At 42.4% G+C, this 15,078-nt stretch overlaps 1 non-coding gene across 1 annotated transcript; it reads left to right on the top strand.

The window, feature by feature from the left end:
* The first annotated feature begins 14,802 nt into the window (after nucleotides 1-14,802).
* TRNAV-AAC (transfer RNA valine (anticodon AAC)) lies at nucleotides 14,803-14,878 on the top strand. Its single transcript has one exon. It is a non-coding gene; the product is annotated as a tRNA-Val (tRNA).
* Nucleotides 14,879-15,078: the final 200 nt, after the last annotated feature.

Genomic DNA, 15,078 nt, shown 5'->3' with positions numbered 1-15,078 from the left:
TTGGAGCAAAGATGGCCCGGACGCTGGGGATGGCTCCTTGGCCTCTGCCCCAGGCACTGGGGTGGCTCTGGTCACAACAGAGTGACCCCCCAGAGGGGCAGAGCATCGCCCCCTGGTGGGCGTGCCGGGTAGATCCCGGTCGGGCACATGCGGGAGTCTGTCTGACTGTCTCTCCCCGTTTCCAGCTTCAGAAAAATACAAAAAAAAAAAAAAAATTAAAAAAAATAAAAATAAAAATAAAAAAATAAAAATTAAAAAAATAAAGATCAAAGTAATCCATGAGTTAAGAAGCAAGGTGACTCAGGAGACATTACTTCATGTAAACGATCCACGTGGGAGGCCAAAAATAGTAGTTCAAGTAGTTCACACAGCTGATCGTTAAAACCCTCTCCACTAGCCCACAAAATATGACCACTGTTATCTGTGTCTTTTTCAAAATTACTTCTGTGTTTTTTTAACTTTTTTCTTTTTATTTATTTATTTATTTATTTATTTATTTATTTATTTATTTTTCTTTCATTTAATTTCTGAAGCTGGAAACGGGGAGAGACAGTCAGACAGACTCCCGCATGCGCCCGACCGGGATCCACCCAGCACGCACACCAGGGGCGATGCGCTGCCTACCAGGGGGCGATGCTCTGCCCCTCCGGGGCATCGCTCTGCCGCGACCAGAGTCATTCTAGCGCCTGGGGCAGAGGCCAAGGAGCCATCCCCAGCGCCCGGGCCATCTTTGCTCCAATGGAGCCTTGGCTGCGGGAGGGGAAGAGAGAGACAGAGAGGAAGGAGGGAGGGGGTGGAGAAGCAAATGGGCACTTCTCCTGTGTGCCCTGACCGAGAATCAAACCCGGGTCCCCCACATGCCAGGCCGACGCTCTACCGCTGAGCCAACTGGCCAGGGCCTTATTTATTTATTTTTTAGAGAGAAAGAAACCTTGATTTGTTGTTCCATTTATTTATGCATTCATCCGTTGATTCTTGTATGTGCCCTGACCAGGGACCGAACCCGTCTCAGGACAATGCTCTAACCAACTGAGCTACCCTTCCAGGGCTTCTTATCTGTATCTTGAAGATCCATCTTGGACAATCTGTGTACATCTACCAGCACAGAAATTCCTTTTGGTTGTACAACAACAATAATATCATTTCTATTTGTAGTAGGTTGAAAAAAACCACGTCTAAATTTTAACCCCCTGTACCTGTGCAGTGTGTTCCTGTGAAGCTTCCTGCCCCCACCAGGCACAGGAAATGGCAGATGTGATTAAGTTAAGGATCTTGAGTGATCATCCCACATTTAGAGCAGGCCCTAAATCCAGTGACTGGGCTCTTTATATAGAAAGAAGAGGAATATTGAGACCCAGAGACACAGCAAAAACACAGGGCAGAAAGCCACCTGAAGATGGAGGCAGAGAATGGAGTGGTCCCCTATGCCAAGGAACACCCAGGACAGTGAGCAACCACCTCCCAAAGCTAAAAAAAATGGTAAGGAAGTCTCCTTTCTCAGAGCCTTCAAAGGGAGCACGGCCCTTGCCGACACCTTGATTTCAGACTTCTGGCTTCCAAAGCTGTAGAAAATAAATTTCCATTGTCTTAAGTCACCCAAAGAAATATGAAGTGGTGATGATGCTGAGAGCAGCCCCTCTCACTTCTGTAAGTCAGAACATGTAAAAATATAAGGTTGCAGCCCCCAAAAGAAATGTCCTGTACCAAAGTGCCTCTCAAGATGGTGGCCACCAATGTCAGCGCTATGAGCTGCTGGGGACAGGAGGGAGGTAAGTTTTTTGGCATGTATCGTCTGAACCTTTGAATTTGGCACCCTTGGCCTGTCCTACTGTCCTTGATGAGTTCACTAGTCACAAAGGCCAGTGGTGGTGAGGAGCAGAGCTTGGAAGCAGCATGGCTGGGTGGCTGGCAAGGGGCTGCTCAGCATGGCGGGAGCCCCGGCTCAGCAGTCGCCAGTCTAAACACCCCTCCCATCCTGTGGCCGCCCGAGTTCACCCTCAAAGTGGCGTCTTCAGAGTCCCTTCTGGTCCAGACATCCCCTGACTCCAAAAGCAATTCCTCTGATTATCACTGACATTTCTGCCAACCAGAAGCAGGAAAGGGAGCTTTTAAAAATAATGTGTACTTTGGACCTACCTGGTTGCTCTTTCAGCCAAAAGCAGTAAGATTAAATAGAAAACAAAACCTATTGTTTTGTGTGACCTGAGTGTCATTGTTTTGTTTGGGTTCTTTTATCTAAGAAGTAACCCAGCTAATGAAAGGAATGAAACAGACCTTACCTTTGACTTAGAGGGATTTGCAATGCAGCTCTTAAAGCCATGGCTCTCTCTGGAAAGCCCTGGGCTTATCTGCAGTGCCCAAGGATTCCCAGAGGCCTCTGGCCTGAGGAGCAATAGGCAACCCCATGACTGTGGATCTGTTTGCCACCTTGAATCCCCAGACCAAGGACTGGTGTTGTTTTTTGTTTTTGTTTTAACATAAGAATTTTTTTTAATGTCAGAATAAATTTAATTTTGTTGTACTTATTTCATTTAATTACCATAAAAGCATGCTTGGATTTTATATTTTTTTCTTTAATATTTGACTTAATTATTATAACATATTTCTCAGAAATTTGTATATAGTGCACCTACAATTATTTGTAGGATTTTAAATGCACCCTGTTGGTCAAATAAGTTTGTAAATATGATATATGTTTGCTCGCTTATAGTTTGTATTGGGTGTGGGGGACAGGCTGTAAGCAGGCCGGGTTGTTATAGCCTAAGGTTTAGTTTTAAGACTAAGCTTTTCCCCACACCCTTGACTTTTACATGATGTGGGGTGGTGCACTCTCATGAGGAATCCCATTTATGCCTCAGATAAGTGATTTTGTATCAGAGACTTCCTTGTTTGTATATTAGATTAAAAATTTTGATTTCTACACTATAAAGTGGGGCAGACCGGGAGCTTGCTATCTCTCGGTTCCTGATATTAGCATTAGAGAGGAGAGCAGAGAGAGGTGAGCAGAGAAAGGCCACGTGGAGGAGAGGAGAAGCAGCCAAGATGGTGGAGTGCTGAAGGAGTAGCCAGTTTGTGCAGAGTTTGTGCAGAGAGAAAGAGATGAGGAACAGAGGTGAATAAGGCTGGTGAGGTAGAAACCTTTGATTCGAGGAAACTCGGATAAGTCAGTGGCTTTGGGGGCCCTGAATGGAAAGGAAAGTGTTTTCCCATTGAGTGTACTTCTTGCCTGCCGGGTGCAAGCTAAGATAAAGATGATGGCCCACCAGTTCTTGGCTCCGTTGTTTCATTACCGTCTGTCCAAATTCTATGTGAACTTGCATGGGTCAGGCGGCTGTGATGGTGGCCATGGCTACTGGCTTTACACACTCCAACTTCAAAAAGTTTGAGAACCACTGCATTGGGGGGTAGAGACGTCAACATATGAGTTTGTTTGGGTAGGGAGGTTATAAGCATTCTGTCTAGAACATTTCTCTATGCACATATACTTTGCCTCTATTATAACTGGGCTGTCAGCAAGAATGTGCTAAATATCCTAAATATCCTAATATCCGAACTCCCCAAAGCACCTTGTACATATCCGATGCCCCTAGCAATTAAATTAACTGATTGCCAATGAATTATTTCTGTACCTCTGCAGCTAATCAAACACAAAGAGTCAATTAAATACATCAGGTCTTATTTAAGCAACTCATGTGAGGACCCCAGTACATATCAAATGGTTCAATATTTGACTAGAAATACAAACCTTTCATCTTTGGTTTCATGTGTGTTTGTGTATGTGTGTGTACGTGTGTGCCTATATGTGTTGGGAGGTACATTTTTTCCTATCTGATTTTTTTAAAATTAATTTTAATGGGGTGACATTGATAAATCAGGGTACATATGTTCAGAGAAAACATTTCTAGGTTATTTTGACATTTGATTATGCTGCATTCCCATCACCCAAAGTCCAATTGTCTTCTGTCACCTTCTAACTGGTTTTCTTTATGCCCCCCCCTCCCCGTAACCCCCACACTCTTGTCCATGTCTCTGAGTCTCATTTTTATATCCCACCTATGTATGGAATCATATAGTTCTTAGTTTTTTCTGATTTACCTATTTCGCTCAGTATAATGTTATCAAGGTCCATCCATGTTGTTGTAAATGGTCCGATGTCATCATTTCTTATGGCTGAGTAGTATTCCATAGTATATATGTACCTGTCGGGAGCCGATCAACGACTGCTGGCTGACAAGGTCACAGCAGAGAAGATCCACAACTGCTGGCTGACAAAGTCACAGCAGAGAAGACCAACGGCTGCTGGTTGACAAAGTCATCGCAGTGAAGACCAATGGCTGCGGGTTGACAAAGTCACCGCAAAGGAAAGGCACAACGATACTTCCCTCTTTGACTTTTTGAATTAATCTGGCCTTATATCCCCCCTTTTCTGGGTGTGTGCTATTATTTGTGGCACAGGGATAATAGTACCGTGCTTTCCCTGTAGATTCATAATGATTTCTTTGGAAATGAGACAGAGGGTGTGAGTTCCACAGAAAAGCCTGTAAGCCTCTTGAACTGGGCTCATAAACGTAAGAGGCTGGCTATGATATCTCTCATAAAGGGTTAAGTTTGTAGGAGAATTTCTTCTTATTAATCATGTTAGAAAGAATAAAGTTAGAACTTAACTAGTGTATGAATATAGTTAATAAATAAAATTTGACTAGACAATAGAATCTTAGGTAAAGTGTAGTGGAGTGGCCCGTTGCGTGGCCTTGGATGGGAGCGCAGCTGGCAAGAAAAGAATGTTTTGCTAAAAGACTTGTTTTGTGACTGAAGGCAGTTGCTGGGTTTTTCTCAGTGAGACATTCTCATGAGATTTATGTACTTTCCCAGGTTTTCCCTTCAGATAATGAGAGGAATGTGGGGGGATCCATAGAAGCAATAGCAATTAATGCCTTGTGATATTATGTTGCTACTAAGCTATCTTGCAGGTGCACTCTATATATCTTTTTTTTTTTTTTTTGTATTTTCCTGAAGCTGGAAATGGGGAGAGACAGTCAGACAGACTCCTGCATGCACCCAACTGGGATCCACCCAGCACGCCCACCAGGGGCGACGCTCTGCCCACCAGGGGGCGATGCTCTGCCCCTCTGGGGGGTCGCTCTGCCGCGACCAGAGCCACTCTAGCGTCTAGGGCAGAGGCCAAGGAGCCATCCCCAGCACCCGGGCCATCTTTGCTCCAACGGAGCCTTGGCTGCGGGAGGGGAAGAGAGAGACAGAGAGGAAGGAGGGGGGGGGTGGAGAAGCAAATGGGTGCTTCTCCTATGTGCCCTGGCCGGGAATCAAACCCGGGTCCCCCGCATGCCAGGCCGACGCTCTACCGCTGAGCCAACCGGCCAGGGCCCACTCTATATATCTTTAAACAAAAGTTACTCTTGATGTTATGACAATTTCTTAATAAGCAAGCCTTTTGAAGTCTTGTGAGAAAAATTAGGACACTGCATGAACTCAAGGCCATTTGCCTGAGCAAGCGGTGGTCCTTTGCTAGTCCTTGATGATTTCGTCTGTTAATCTCTCTCTCTGCGCCCTTGACTCACAACAACAGTAAAGTAGAGTTATTAATTAGTACTAATCTTTTAGAAGTTTGTACTGATATTGTTATTGCTATTCAAGTTATTGTATATCTGTACTTTGAATGACTTACCACCTGATTTGTAGCTTATAGATATGAATTAACTGTTATCTGGAAATATGTAACCATAGTGAAACAAAATACCATGTGATTGTAACTTAGTGTGTGTGCATAAAAAGAAAGCTAGACCAGCATTTGGCAGAGATGTCTGGCAGTAAATGCTAACTAGAGAATAAAGAGAAAGAAAAGAATTCGGCTCTCTCACTCGACTTGCGCCGACGCCGTCTCTTCCTGTGGGACCCCTGGATTCCCCCCAGGGCTGGACCCCGGCATGTACCAAAACTTTTTAATCCACTAATCCACTGATGGACACTTGGGCTGTTTCCAGATCTTTGCTATTGTGAACAATGCTGCCATAAACATGGGGGTGCATTTCTTCTTTTCAAACAGTACTATGGTGTTCTTGGAGTATATTCCTAAAAGTGGTATAGCTGGGTCAAAAGGCAGTCCAATTTTTAATTTCTTGAGGAATTTCCATACTGTTTTCCACAGTGGCTGCACCAGTCTGCATTCCCACCAGCAGTGCAGGAGGGTTCCCTTTTCTCCACATCCTCGCCAGCACTTATTCTGTGTTGTTTTGTTGATGAGCGCCATTCTGACTGGTGTGAGGTGATATCCCATTGTGGTTTTAATTTGCATTTCTCTAATGATTAGTGATGTTGAGCATTTTTTCATATGCCGATTGGCCATCTGTATGTCCTCTTTGGAGAAGTGTCTATTCATTTCTTTCGCCCATTTTTTTATTGGATTGTTTGTCTTCCGCGTACTGAGTTTTACAAGTTCTTTATAAATTTTGGTTATTAACCCCTTATCAGACATATTGTCAAATATATTCTCCCATTGTGTAGTTTGTCTTTTTATTCTGTTCTTATTGTCTTTAGCTGTGCAGAAGCTTTTTAGTTTGATATAGTCCCATTTGTTTATCCTGTCTTTTATTTCACTTGCCCGTGGAGATAAATCGGCAAATATATTGCTGCGAGAGATGTCAGAGAGCTTACTGCCTATGTTTTCTTCTAAGATGCTTATGGTTTTACGGCTTACATTTAAGTCTTTTATCCATTTTGAGTTTATTTTTGTGAATGGTGTAAGTTGGTGGTCTAGTTTCATTTTTTGCAGGTAGCTGTCCAATTTTGCCAACACCATTTGTTGAAGAGGCTGTCTTTACTTCAATGTATGCTCATACCTCCTTTGTCAAATATCAGTTGTCCATAATAGTGTGGGTTTATTTCTGGGTTCTCAGTTCTGTTTCATTGATCTATATGCCTGTTCTTATGCCAGTATCAGGCTGTTTTGAGTACAATGGCCTTGTAGTATAACTTGATATCCAGAAGTGTGATACCTCTCACTTTATTTTTCCTTTTCAAGATTGCTGAGGCTATTCGTGTTCTCTTTTGGTTCCATATAAATTTTTGGAATATGTCTTCTAGATCTTTGAAATAAGTCATTGGTATTTTAATCGGTATTTTAATTTTTGTCCATTGAGTATGATGTTGGCTGTGGGTTTGTCATAGATGACCTTTATCATGTTGAGGTATGTTCCCTGTATTCCCATTTTGCTGAGAGTTTTGATCATGAATGGGTGCTGGATTTTATCAAGTGCTTTTTCTACATCTATTGAAATTATCATGTGGTTTTTCTCCTTCCTTTTGTTTATGTGATGAATCACACTGATTGATTTGCAAATATTGTACCAGCCTTGCCTCCCAAGAATAAATCCCACTTGATCATGGTGTATGATTTTTTTCATATATTGCTGGATCCAGTTTGCTAATATTTTGTTGAGGATTTTAGCATTTAAATTCATCAGGGATATTGGCCTATAATTTTCTTTCTTTGTGTTGTCTTTGCCTTGTTTTGGAATCAGAATTATACTCGCTTCATTAAAGGAGCTTGAAAGTCATCCTTCCTCTTGAATTTTTTGAAATAGCTTGAGAAGGATAGGAGTTAGTTCTTCTTTGAATATTTGGTAGAATTCACTTGTGAAGCCATCAGGCCCAGACTTTTCTTTTTTGGGAGTTTTTTGATAACTATTTCAATCTCATTTGTTTTAATTGGTCTGTTTATGTTTTCTGATTCTTCCAGATTAATTTTTGGAAGATTATATGTTTCCAAAAATTTGTCCATTTCATCTAGGCTGTCTAGTTTTTTGGCATACAGTTCTTCATAGTATTTTCTTACAATATTTTGTATTTCTGTTGTGTCAGTTGTTATTTCTCCATTCTCATTTCTAATTTTATTTATTAGAGTCCTCTCTCTTTTTTTCTTGTTGAGTTTGGTTAAAGGTTCATTGATCTTGTTTACCTTTTCAAAGAACCAGCTCGGTTTCATTGATCTTCTGTATTGTTTCTTTAGCCTCTATGTCATTTATTTCTGCTCTGATCTTTATTATTTCCTTCCTTCTACTAGCTCTGGGCTTTACTTGCTGTTCTTTTTCTAGTTCTTTTAGATGCAGGATCAAGTTGTTTATTTGAGCTTTTTCTAGCTTCTTGAGGTATGCCTGTAATGCTATGAACTTCCCTCTCAGGAATGCTTTTGCTGTGTCCTATAAATTTTGAGTTGATGTATACTCATTATCGTTCGTTTCTAGGAATTTTTAAATTTCTTCTTTGATCTCATTGTTAACCCATTCGTTATTTAATAACATGCTATTTAGTTTCCAAGTGTTTGAGTATTTTTCAGTTTTTCTGTTGTGGTTGATTTCTAGTTTCATGCCATTGTGATCAGAGAAAGTGCTCAATATGATTTCAATCTTCTTAAATTTGTTGAGACCACTTTTGTGCCCTAACATGTGGTCTATCCTAGAGAATGTACCATGAGCACTTGAAAAGAATGTATATTCAGCTGCTTTAGGGTGAAAGGTTCTGAAGATATCTATTAAATCGAGTTGATCTAGTATGTCCTTTAATCTGCTGTTTCTTTGTTAATTTTCTTTCTTGAGGATCTATCTAGTGATGTTAGTGGGGTATTGAAATCCCCTACTATTATAGTATTGCTGTTTACTGCCCTTTAAATCCATCAAAGTCTGCTTTATATATTTAGGTGCTCCTATATTAGGTGCATAGATATTTATAACGGTTATATCTTCCTGTTGGATTGCTCCCTTTATCATTATGTAGTGGCCTTCTTTATCTCTTACTATAGTCTTTGTTTTAAAGTCCATTTTGTCTGATATAAGTATTGCTACCCCAGCTTTTTTTTCATTTCCATTTGTGTGAAATATTTTTTTCCATCCTTTTATCTTCAGTCTATGTTTCTCTTGTAGACAGCATACGTATGGGTCCTATTTTCTTATCCACGCAGCTACCCTATGTCTTTTGATCAGATCATTTAATCCATTTACATTTAAGGTTATTATTGATATATAATTGTTTATTGCCATTTTATTCTTTAATTTTTTAATAAAGATTTTATTTATTCATTATAGAGAGGGGAGAGAGAGAGAGAGAAGGGGGGAGGAGCAGAAAGCATCAACTCCCATATGTGCCTTGACCAGGCAAGCCCAGGGTTTTGAACCGGCAACCTCAGCGTTTCCAGGTTGACACTTTATCCACTGTGCCACCACAGGTCAGGCTGCCATTTTATTCTTTAAAATTGTATTCCTCTTTTGCTATATTCTTTTTCTCCTTTTATCTGTTTACAACAGGCCCCTTAGCATTTCTTGCAGCCTTGGTTTGGTTGTAGTGAATTCTTTGAGTTTTTTTTTGTCTGGAGAGCTCTTTATTTCTCCTTCAATTTTAAACAATAGCCTTGCTGGATAAAGTTGTCTTGGTTGTAGGCTCTTGTTCTGCATTACTTTGAATATTTCTTGCCATTCCTTTCTGGCCTCAAGTGTTTCTGTTGAGAAGTTGGAAGTCGTCCTTATGGGGGCTCCTTTGTAGGTGATAGTCTTTTTTTCTCTAGCAGCTTTTAATATTTTATCTTTATCACTTAGCTTTGGTATTTTAATTATGATGTGTCTTGGTGTAGATTTCTTTGGGTTTCTCTTTAATGGAGTTCTCTGTGCTTCTTGAACTTGTGAGATGTTTTTCTGCCTTAATTGAGGGAAGTTTTCAGCTATAATATGTTGAACAAAGTCTCTATCCCTTGTTCTTTCTCTTCTTCTTCAGGAACCCCTATGATGAGGATGTTATTTTTCTTCATGTTGTCACAGAGCTCTCTTAGAGTTTCCTCAGACTTTTTGAGTCTCTTTTCTTTTTTCTGCTCTGCTTCAAAGCCTTCATTTATCTTGTCTAACTCACTGATTCAATTCTCAGCTTCATCCATCCTGCTTTTAATTCCTTCCATTGTGTTCTTGATTTCTGATATTGTATTTGTCATTTCTGACTGATTTTTTTATTATTTCAATGTCCTTTTTTATATTTTCTATCTCTTTATTTAGGTGTTCGTAATGACTATCTATTGTTGTTTTAACTTCTTTGAGCATTCTAACAATCGTTATTTTAAATTCTGCATCTGGTAATTTGGTTATATCTGACTCATTCACTCATTCAGGTCCTTTTCTGGGGATTTCTCTTGATTCATTTGTGTTACATTTCTCTGCCTTCTCATTCTGTCTTGTTAAAAGAAGGTTTTGGCTACTGGAGTCCACTGGGTGTGGCCTCTGTGTTCCCTAGGTGTGGTCTGTCTGCAGGCCCGCAAGGACTGGTGTTTTTTTTTTGTTTGTTTTTTTTGTTTGTTTTTTTACAGGGACAGAGAGAGAGTCAGAGAGAGGGATAGACAGGGACAGACAGACAGGAAAGGAGAGATGAGAAGCATCAATCATTAGTTTTTCGTTGCGTGTTGCAACACCTTAGTTGTTTATTGATTGCCCTCTCATATGTGCCTTGACCGTGGGCCCACAGCAGACCAAGTAACCCCCTGCTCGAGCCAGCGACCTTGGGTCCAAGCTGATGAGCTTTGCTCAAACCAGATGAGCCCGCGCTCAAGCCGGCGACCCCGGGGTCTCAAACCTGGGTCCTCTGCATCCCAGTCTGATGCTCTATCCACTGTGCCACAGCCTGGTCAGGCAGGACTGGTGTTTTAAGTAAAGGCTTAGTCTAGATTTCAGAACTTTGTTACATATAAGTTATTTTTAGGTTTGTGAAAATAATGCATTGCCCACTGAAAAACTGTGCTTACATCAAATCGTTTTACACCAAAACAATTCTGCAGCCAAGAAAGGTCCTGGAAGATAGAAAGAAAAAGAAAAAAACAAAGCTGTGGGATGTGGGACAGACATGATTCAGTGCTGTTAGAATACTGTTGACACCAGCTCAGCATCAAGTATGTTCAGAAATGCCCTAGATGAATTTCTAATTCCTGGGGTGGCTGAGAATGTGGTGACAGAGGCAACCCCATCTAACCAGGCTAGGAATGTAGATTAATACAGCCCTTCGGGGGACACAAACAGGTCACAAAAAGAGCAGACCTGTGGGCATCTGGGCATGCTGTCCAACAGGTGTGCAGCGTGGTGTGTATGTGTGCAAAGGTAAATGCATTCACCACTGCACTGTTTTTAGTGCAAAACACTGCAAACAGAGACTAATATGATTGCAAAATTAATAAATGACACCCTCTAAAATAAAAGCTTTATGCAATGGAGATCTCCCTTAGGGCTGTGGTCCCCAACCTTTTTTGGGCCACAGACCAGTTTAATGTCAGAAAATATTTTCATGGACCGGCCTTTAGGGTGGGACAGATAAACGTATCACGTGACCGAGACAAGCGTCAAGAGTGAGTCTTAGATGGATGTAACAGAGGGAATCTGGTCATTTTAAAAATCGTTCAGACTTAAATATAAATAAAACGGAAATAATGTAAGTTATTTATCCTTTCTCTGTGGACTGGTACCAAATGGCCCACAGACCAGTACCAGTCCGCGGCCTGGGGGTTGGGGACCACTGCCTTAGAGTCTACGAAAGGATGGCAGGTACAGTGTGTACCAGGGACAGGATTTACCACCAGGGGACAGTGTGTACCTAGGGCCATGTACCAGGGATTGTGTACCAACATACATGCCAGCCAGTTTCCTTGTAGCTTCATCAACACGATTCCTTCCGATCAAAGTTTATCACTCTTTCTGGTTTTCAAGTCCCATGGAAACATTCAAATGTCTCTGTGACTCTTAATTGCCAAAACGCCTCGTGGAGGAAATTACTACAATTTATGCACTCCCCCACCCAATATCCCAGCCTCTAACACTCATAACCTTTGTTCGCACTTCAACAGGCTCATGTAGGCCTTTCCAGCATGATGTCTCCTGCAAGTAAAGATATATTGTTTTGAATTGTGTATTGGTTTCAGGTTATTCCCACCAATGTATAAATCTCCAAGGGTGGGATGGAATTGGTGGGTCCCTCCACCTACCACAATGCTTGGCACCAAAGTGGGGCCTCAACCTTACCTGTAACAGTGAATTGTTTAAAGTTAGTCATGAGGTGACTTCTTCCTGAGACAGTATGTTTGTGATTTTAAAACCTCAGGTCTTCACTTAAGTTAAAAATCTGTGTGAAGGCCCTGGTGAGAGCTGGGGGAGCCTGCAGAGAAGGCAGCACTCAGGCTTCATGGGTAGGAGGTGATTGGCTTCAGGGTCTCTGGAAAGCAATTTGCCATGGAGTCCAGATCTTACCACCATGAATGCCCTGATACAGGCTGTTCCACACCTAGAGACTAGCCTACGGATGTAAAAACATCAGCAGTCGATTAACTGGGAATAGCTCACTGCCTTTCAGTGGGCAGTTGACTCAAATTGAATGTGATGTGTTCACACAAGGAAATTCTTTATAATCCTTAAACTTTGAGTTTTGGACAGTCTTTTAAATGACACAGAGGAAACCTTGTATACCAGTAGTCCTCAATCTTTTTTGGGCCACGGACCGGTTTAATGTTAGAAAATATTTTCATGGACCGGCCTTTAGGGTGGGACAGATAAATGTATCATGTGACTGAGACAAGCGTTAAGAGTGAGTCTTAGATGGATGTAACAGAGGGAATCTGGTCATTTTTTTTTTTTTTTTTTTACAGAGACAGAGAGTCAGAGTGAGGATAGACAGGGACAGATAGACAGGAACAGAGAGATGAGAAGCATCAATCATTAGTTTTTTGTTGCACATTGCGACACCTTAGTTGTTCATTGATTGCTTTCTCATATGTGCCTTGACCGTGGGCCTTCCGCAGACTGAGTAACCCCTTGTTTGAGCCAGCGACCTTGGGTCCAAGCTGGTAAATTTTTGCTCAAACCAGATGAGCCCACGCTCAAGCTGGCGACCTTGGGATCTTGAACTTGGGTCTTCCGCATCCCAGTCCGACGCTCTATCCACTGCGCCACCGCCTGGTCAGGCGGAATCTGGTCATTTTTTAAAAATAAGACATCGTTCAGACTTAAATATAAATAAAACAGAAATAATGTAAGTTATTTATTCTTTCTCTGCAGACCGGTACCAAATGGCCCACGGACCGGTACCAGTCCGCGGCCTGGGGGTTGGGGACCACTGTTGTATACTATTAAATGAATAAAGCAGGTTAGATACATAGATGCAATGTTGTTTCAGTATAATAGAAATACCTAAATATATATCTGTGCATGGAAAAAAGAGTAGAAAGAATTTTATAAAGCCAAAGTGTTATTGCTGGGATGTAAGATTAAAATGAATTTTTCTTTCCTTCTTGTCTGTATTTTGCAAAACTTCTGTGATGGACACAAATTGCTCTGTAGTCAGTATATCTGACTCCAGACCCTTAAATTCAGACAGGTGGGTGGGGACCTACCTGCAAAGAACAGGCTTTTGGATTAGCAAAGTGAAGAGGTGCTGGTTTAAGTTTTTTTGTTTTCTTTTTGTGACAGAGACAGAGAGAGTCAGAGAGAGGGACAGATAGGGACAGACGGACAGGAAAGGAGAGAGATAAGAAGCATCACTTCTTCACTGTGGCACCTTAGTTGGTTATTGATTGCTTTTTCAGGTGTGCCTTGATGGGGGGGGGGGGTGTTACAGCAGAGCGAGTGACCCCTTGCTCCAGCCAGCGACCTTGAGCTCAAGCCTTGTTCAAACCAAATGAGCCCGCGCTCAAGCTGGCGACCTCGGGGGTCTCGAACCTGGGTCCTCCATGTCCCAGTCTGACGCTTTATCTACTGCACCACCGCTGGGTCAGGCATGCTGGTTTAAGTTTTTAAAAAATCATTTTAAAAAATGATGAAACAGGACAAAGAAAGCTGTCACACCTTAATTAAAGTTATAGCCCTGTTCATGAATTTTAATGCAGGAAGGGCAGCACTGAGGTACAGGAAGTAAGAACGGGTAGGACCAGAGGAATGAAGGAAGCCCAGTTGGAGTGGAGACTCTGATATACCTTACTGATAATCAGACCTACCAGGCATGGGGTTAGGCCACAGAGGACGGAACCTTACACCCTTCACATCTCATTGTGACTTCTTGTTTCTGGGATGGGATGTACTTGTGTTTGGCTCCCTCAGTTGCATTCTGCAGTACTGTCCTCCACCTTCTCCATATGGTTGTGTGTATGTTGGGGTAGCATTGGGAATGGTTCTTGGGTGCTTAGGTGGTTCGGGGCCTGTGGTAGTTACAGCCCAACCCTCGGCATTTGCCTGAGGACCTTGCAGGAGAGTCTTGCTTCCCCTGAGGTTGCTAAAGTGGAGGATGTTCACTGTGCTCTCACACTCCGCCCCGGGATAAACGCATCTTCTATGAGACCCTGAGACCAGCAAGGGAGAGAGTCAGGGTGAGTGGAGGAGAGAACAAGAAATAGGCAGGCAGAGGCCCTGGCCCTGTAGCTAGAGGCAGATTTAACTGCGGGCGCACTGGGCACACGCCCTAGGCTCCAATTTCTGAAGGGCCCCGCAAAACCCCAACTTTACACTTTTTTTTAATGACACCAAGTTTGATTTTATATGTGCAATTTTAACATTAATAGTACATAATATTTTTTATTTATTTAAAAATATGGTTAACATGTATTTTTATTTTCCCTGTCTCTCTCTCTTTTTTAAGGGGTCCAATATTTTTTTATGCGCCGGGGGCCTCAACCGACCTTAATCTGCCTCTGCCTGTAGCTCAGTTGGTTAGAGAGTTGTTCCTATACACTAAGGTTGTGGGTTTGATCCCCAGTCAGGGCACATACAAAAATCAACCAATGAAGCCCTGGCCGGTTGGCTCAGCGGTAGAGCGTCGGCCTAACATGCGGAGGACCCGGGTTCGATTCCCGGCCAGGGCACACAGGAGAAGCGCCCATCTGCTTCTCCACCCCTCCCCCTCTCCTTCCTCTCTGTCTCTCTCTTCCCCTCCCGCAGCCAAGGCTCCATTGGAGCAAAGATGGCCCGGGCACTGGGGATGGCTCTGTGGCCTCTGCCTCAGGCGCTAGAGTGGCTCTGGTCGCAACATGGCGACGCCCAGGATGGGCAGAGCATCGCCCCC

This window comes from Saccopteryx leptura, chromosome 4 (assembly GCF_036850995.1).
Source record: "Saccopteryx leptura isolate mSacLep1 chromosome 4, mSacLep1_pri_phased_curated, whole genome shotgun sequence".
Lineage (NCBI taxonomy): Eukaryota > Metazoa > Chordata > Mammalia > Chiroptera > Emballonuridae > Saccopteryx > Saccopteryx leptura.
Note: the sequence above shows the minus strand (reverse complement) of the source record. Positions and strands in the feature narration are given on the sequence as shown.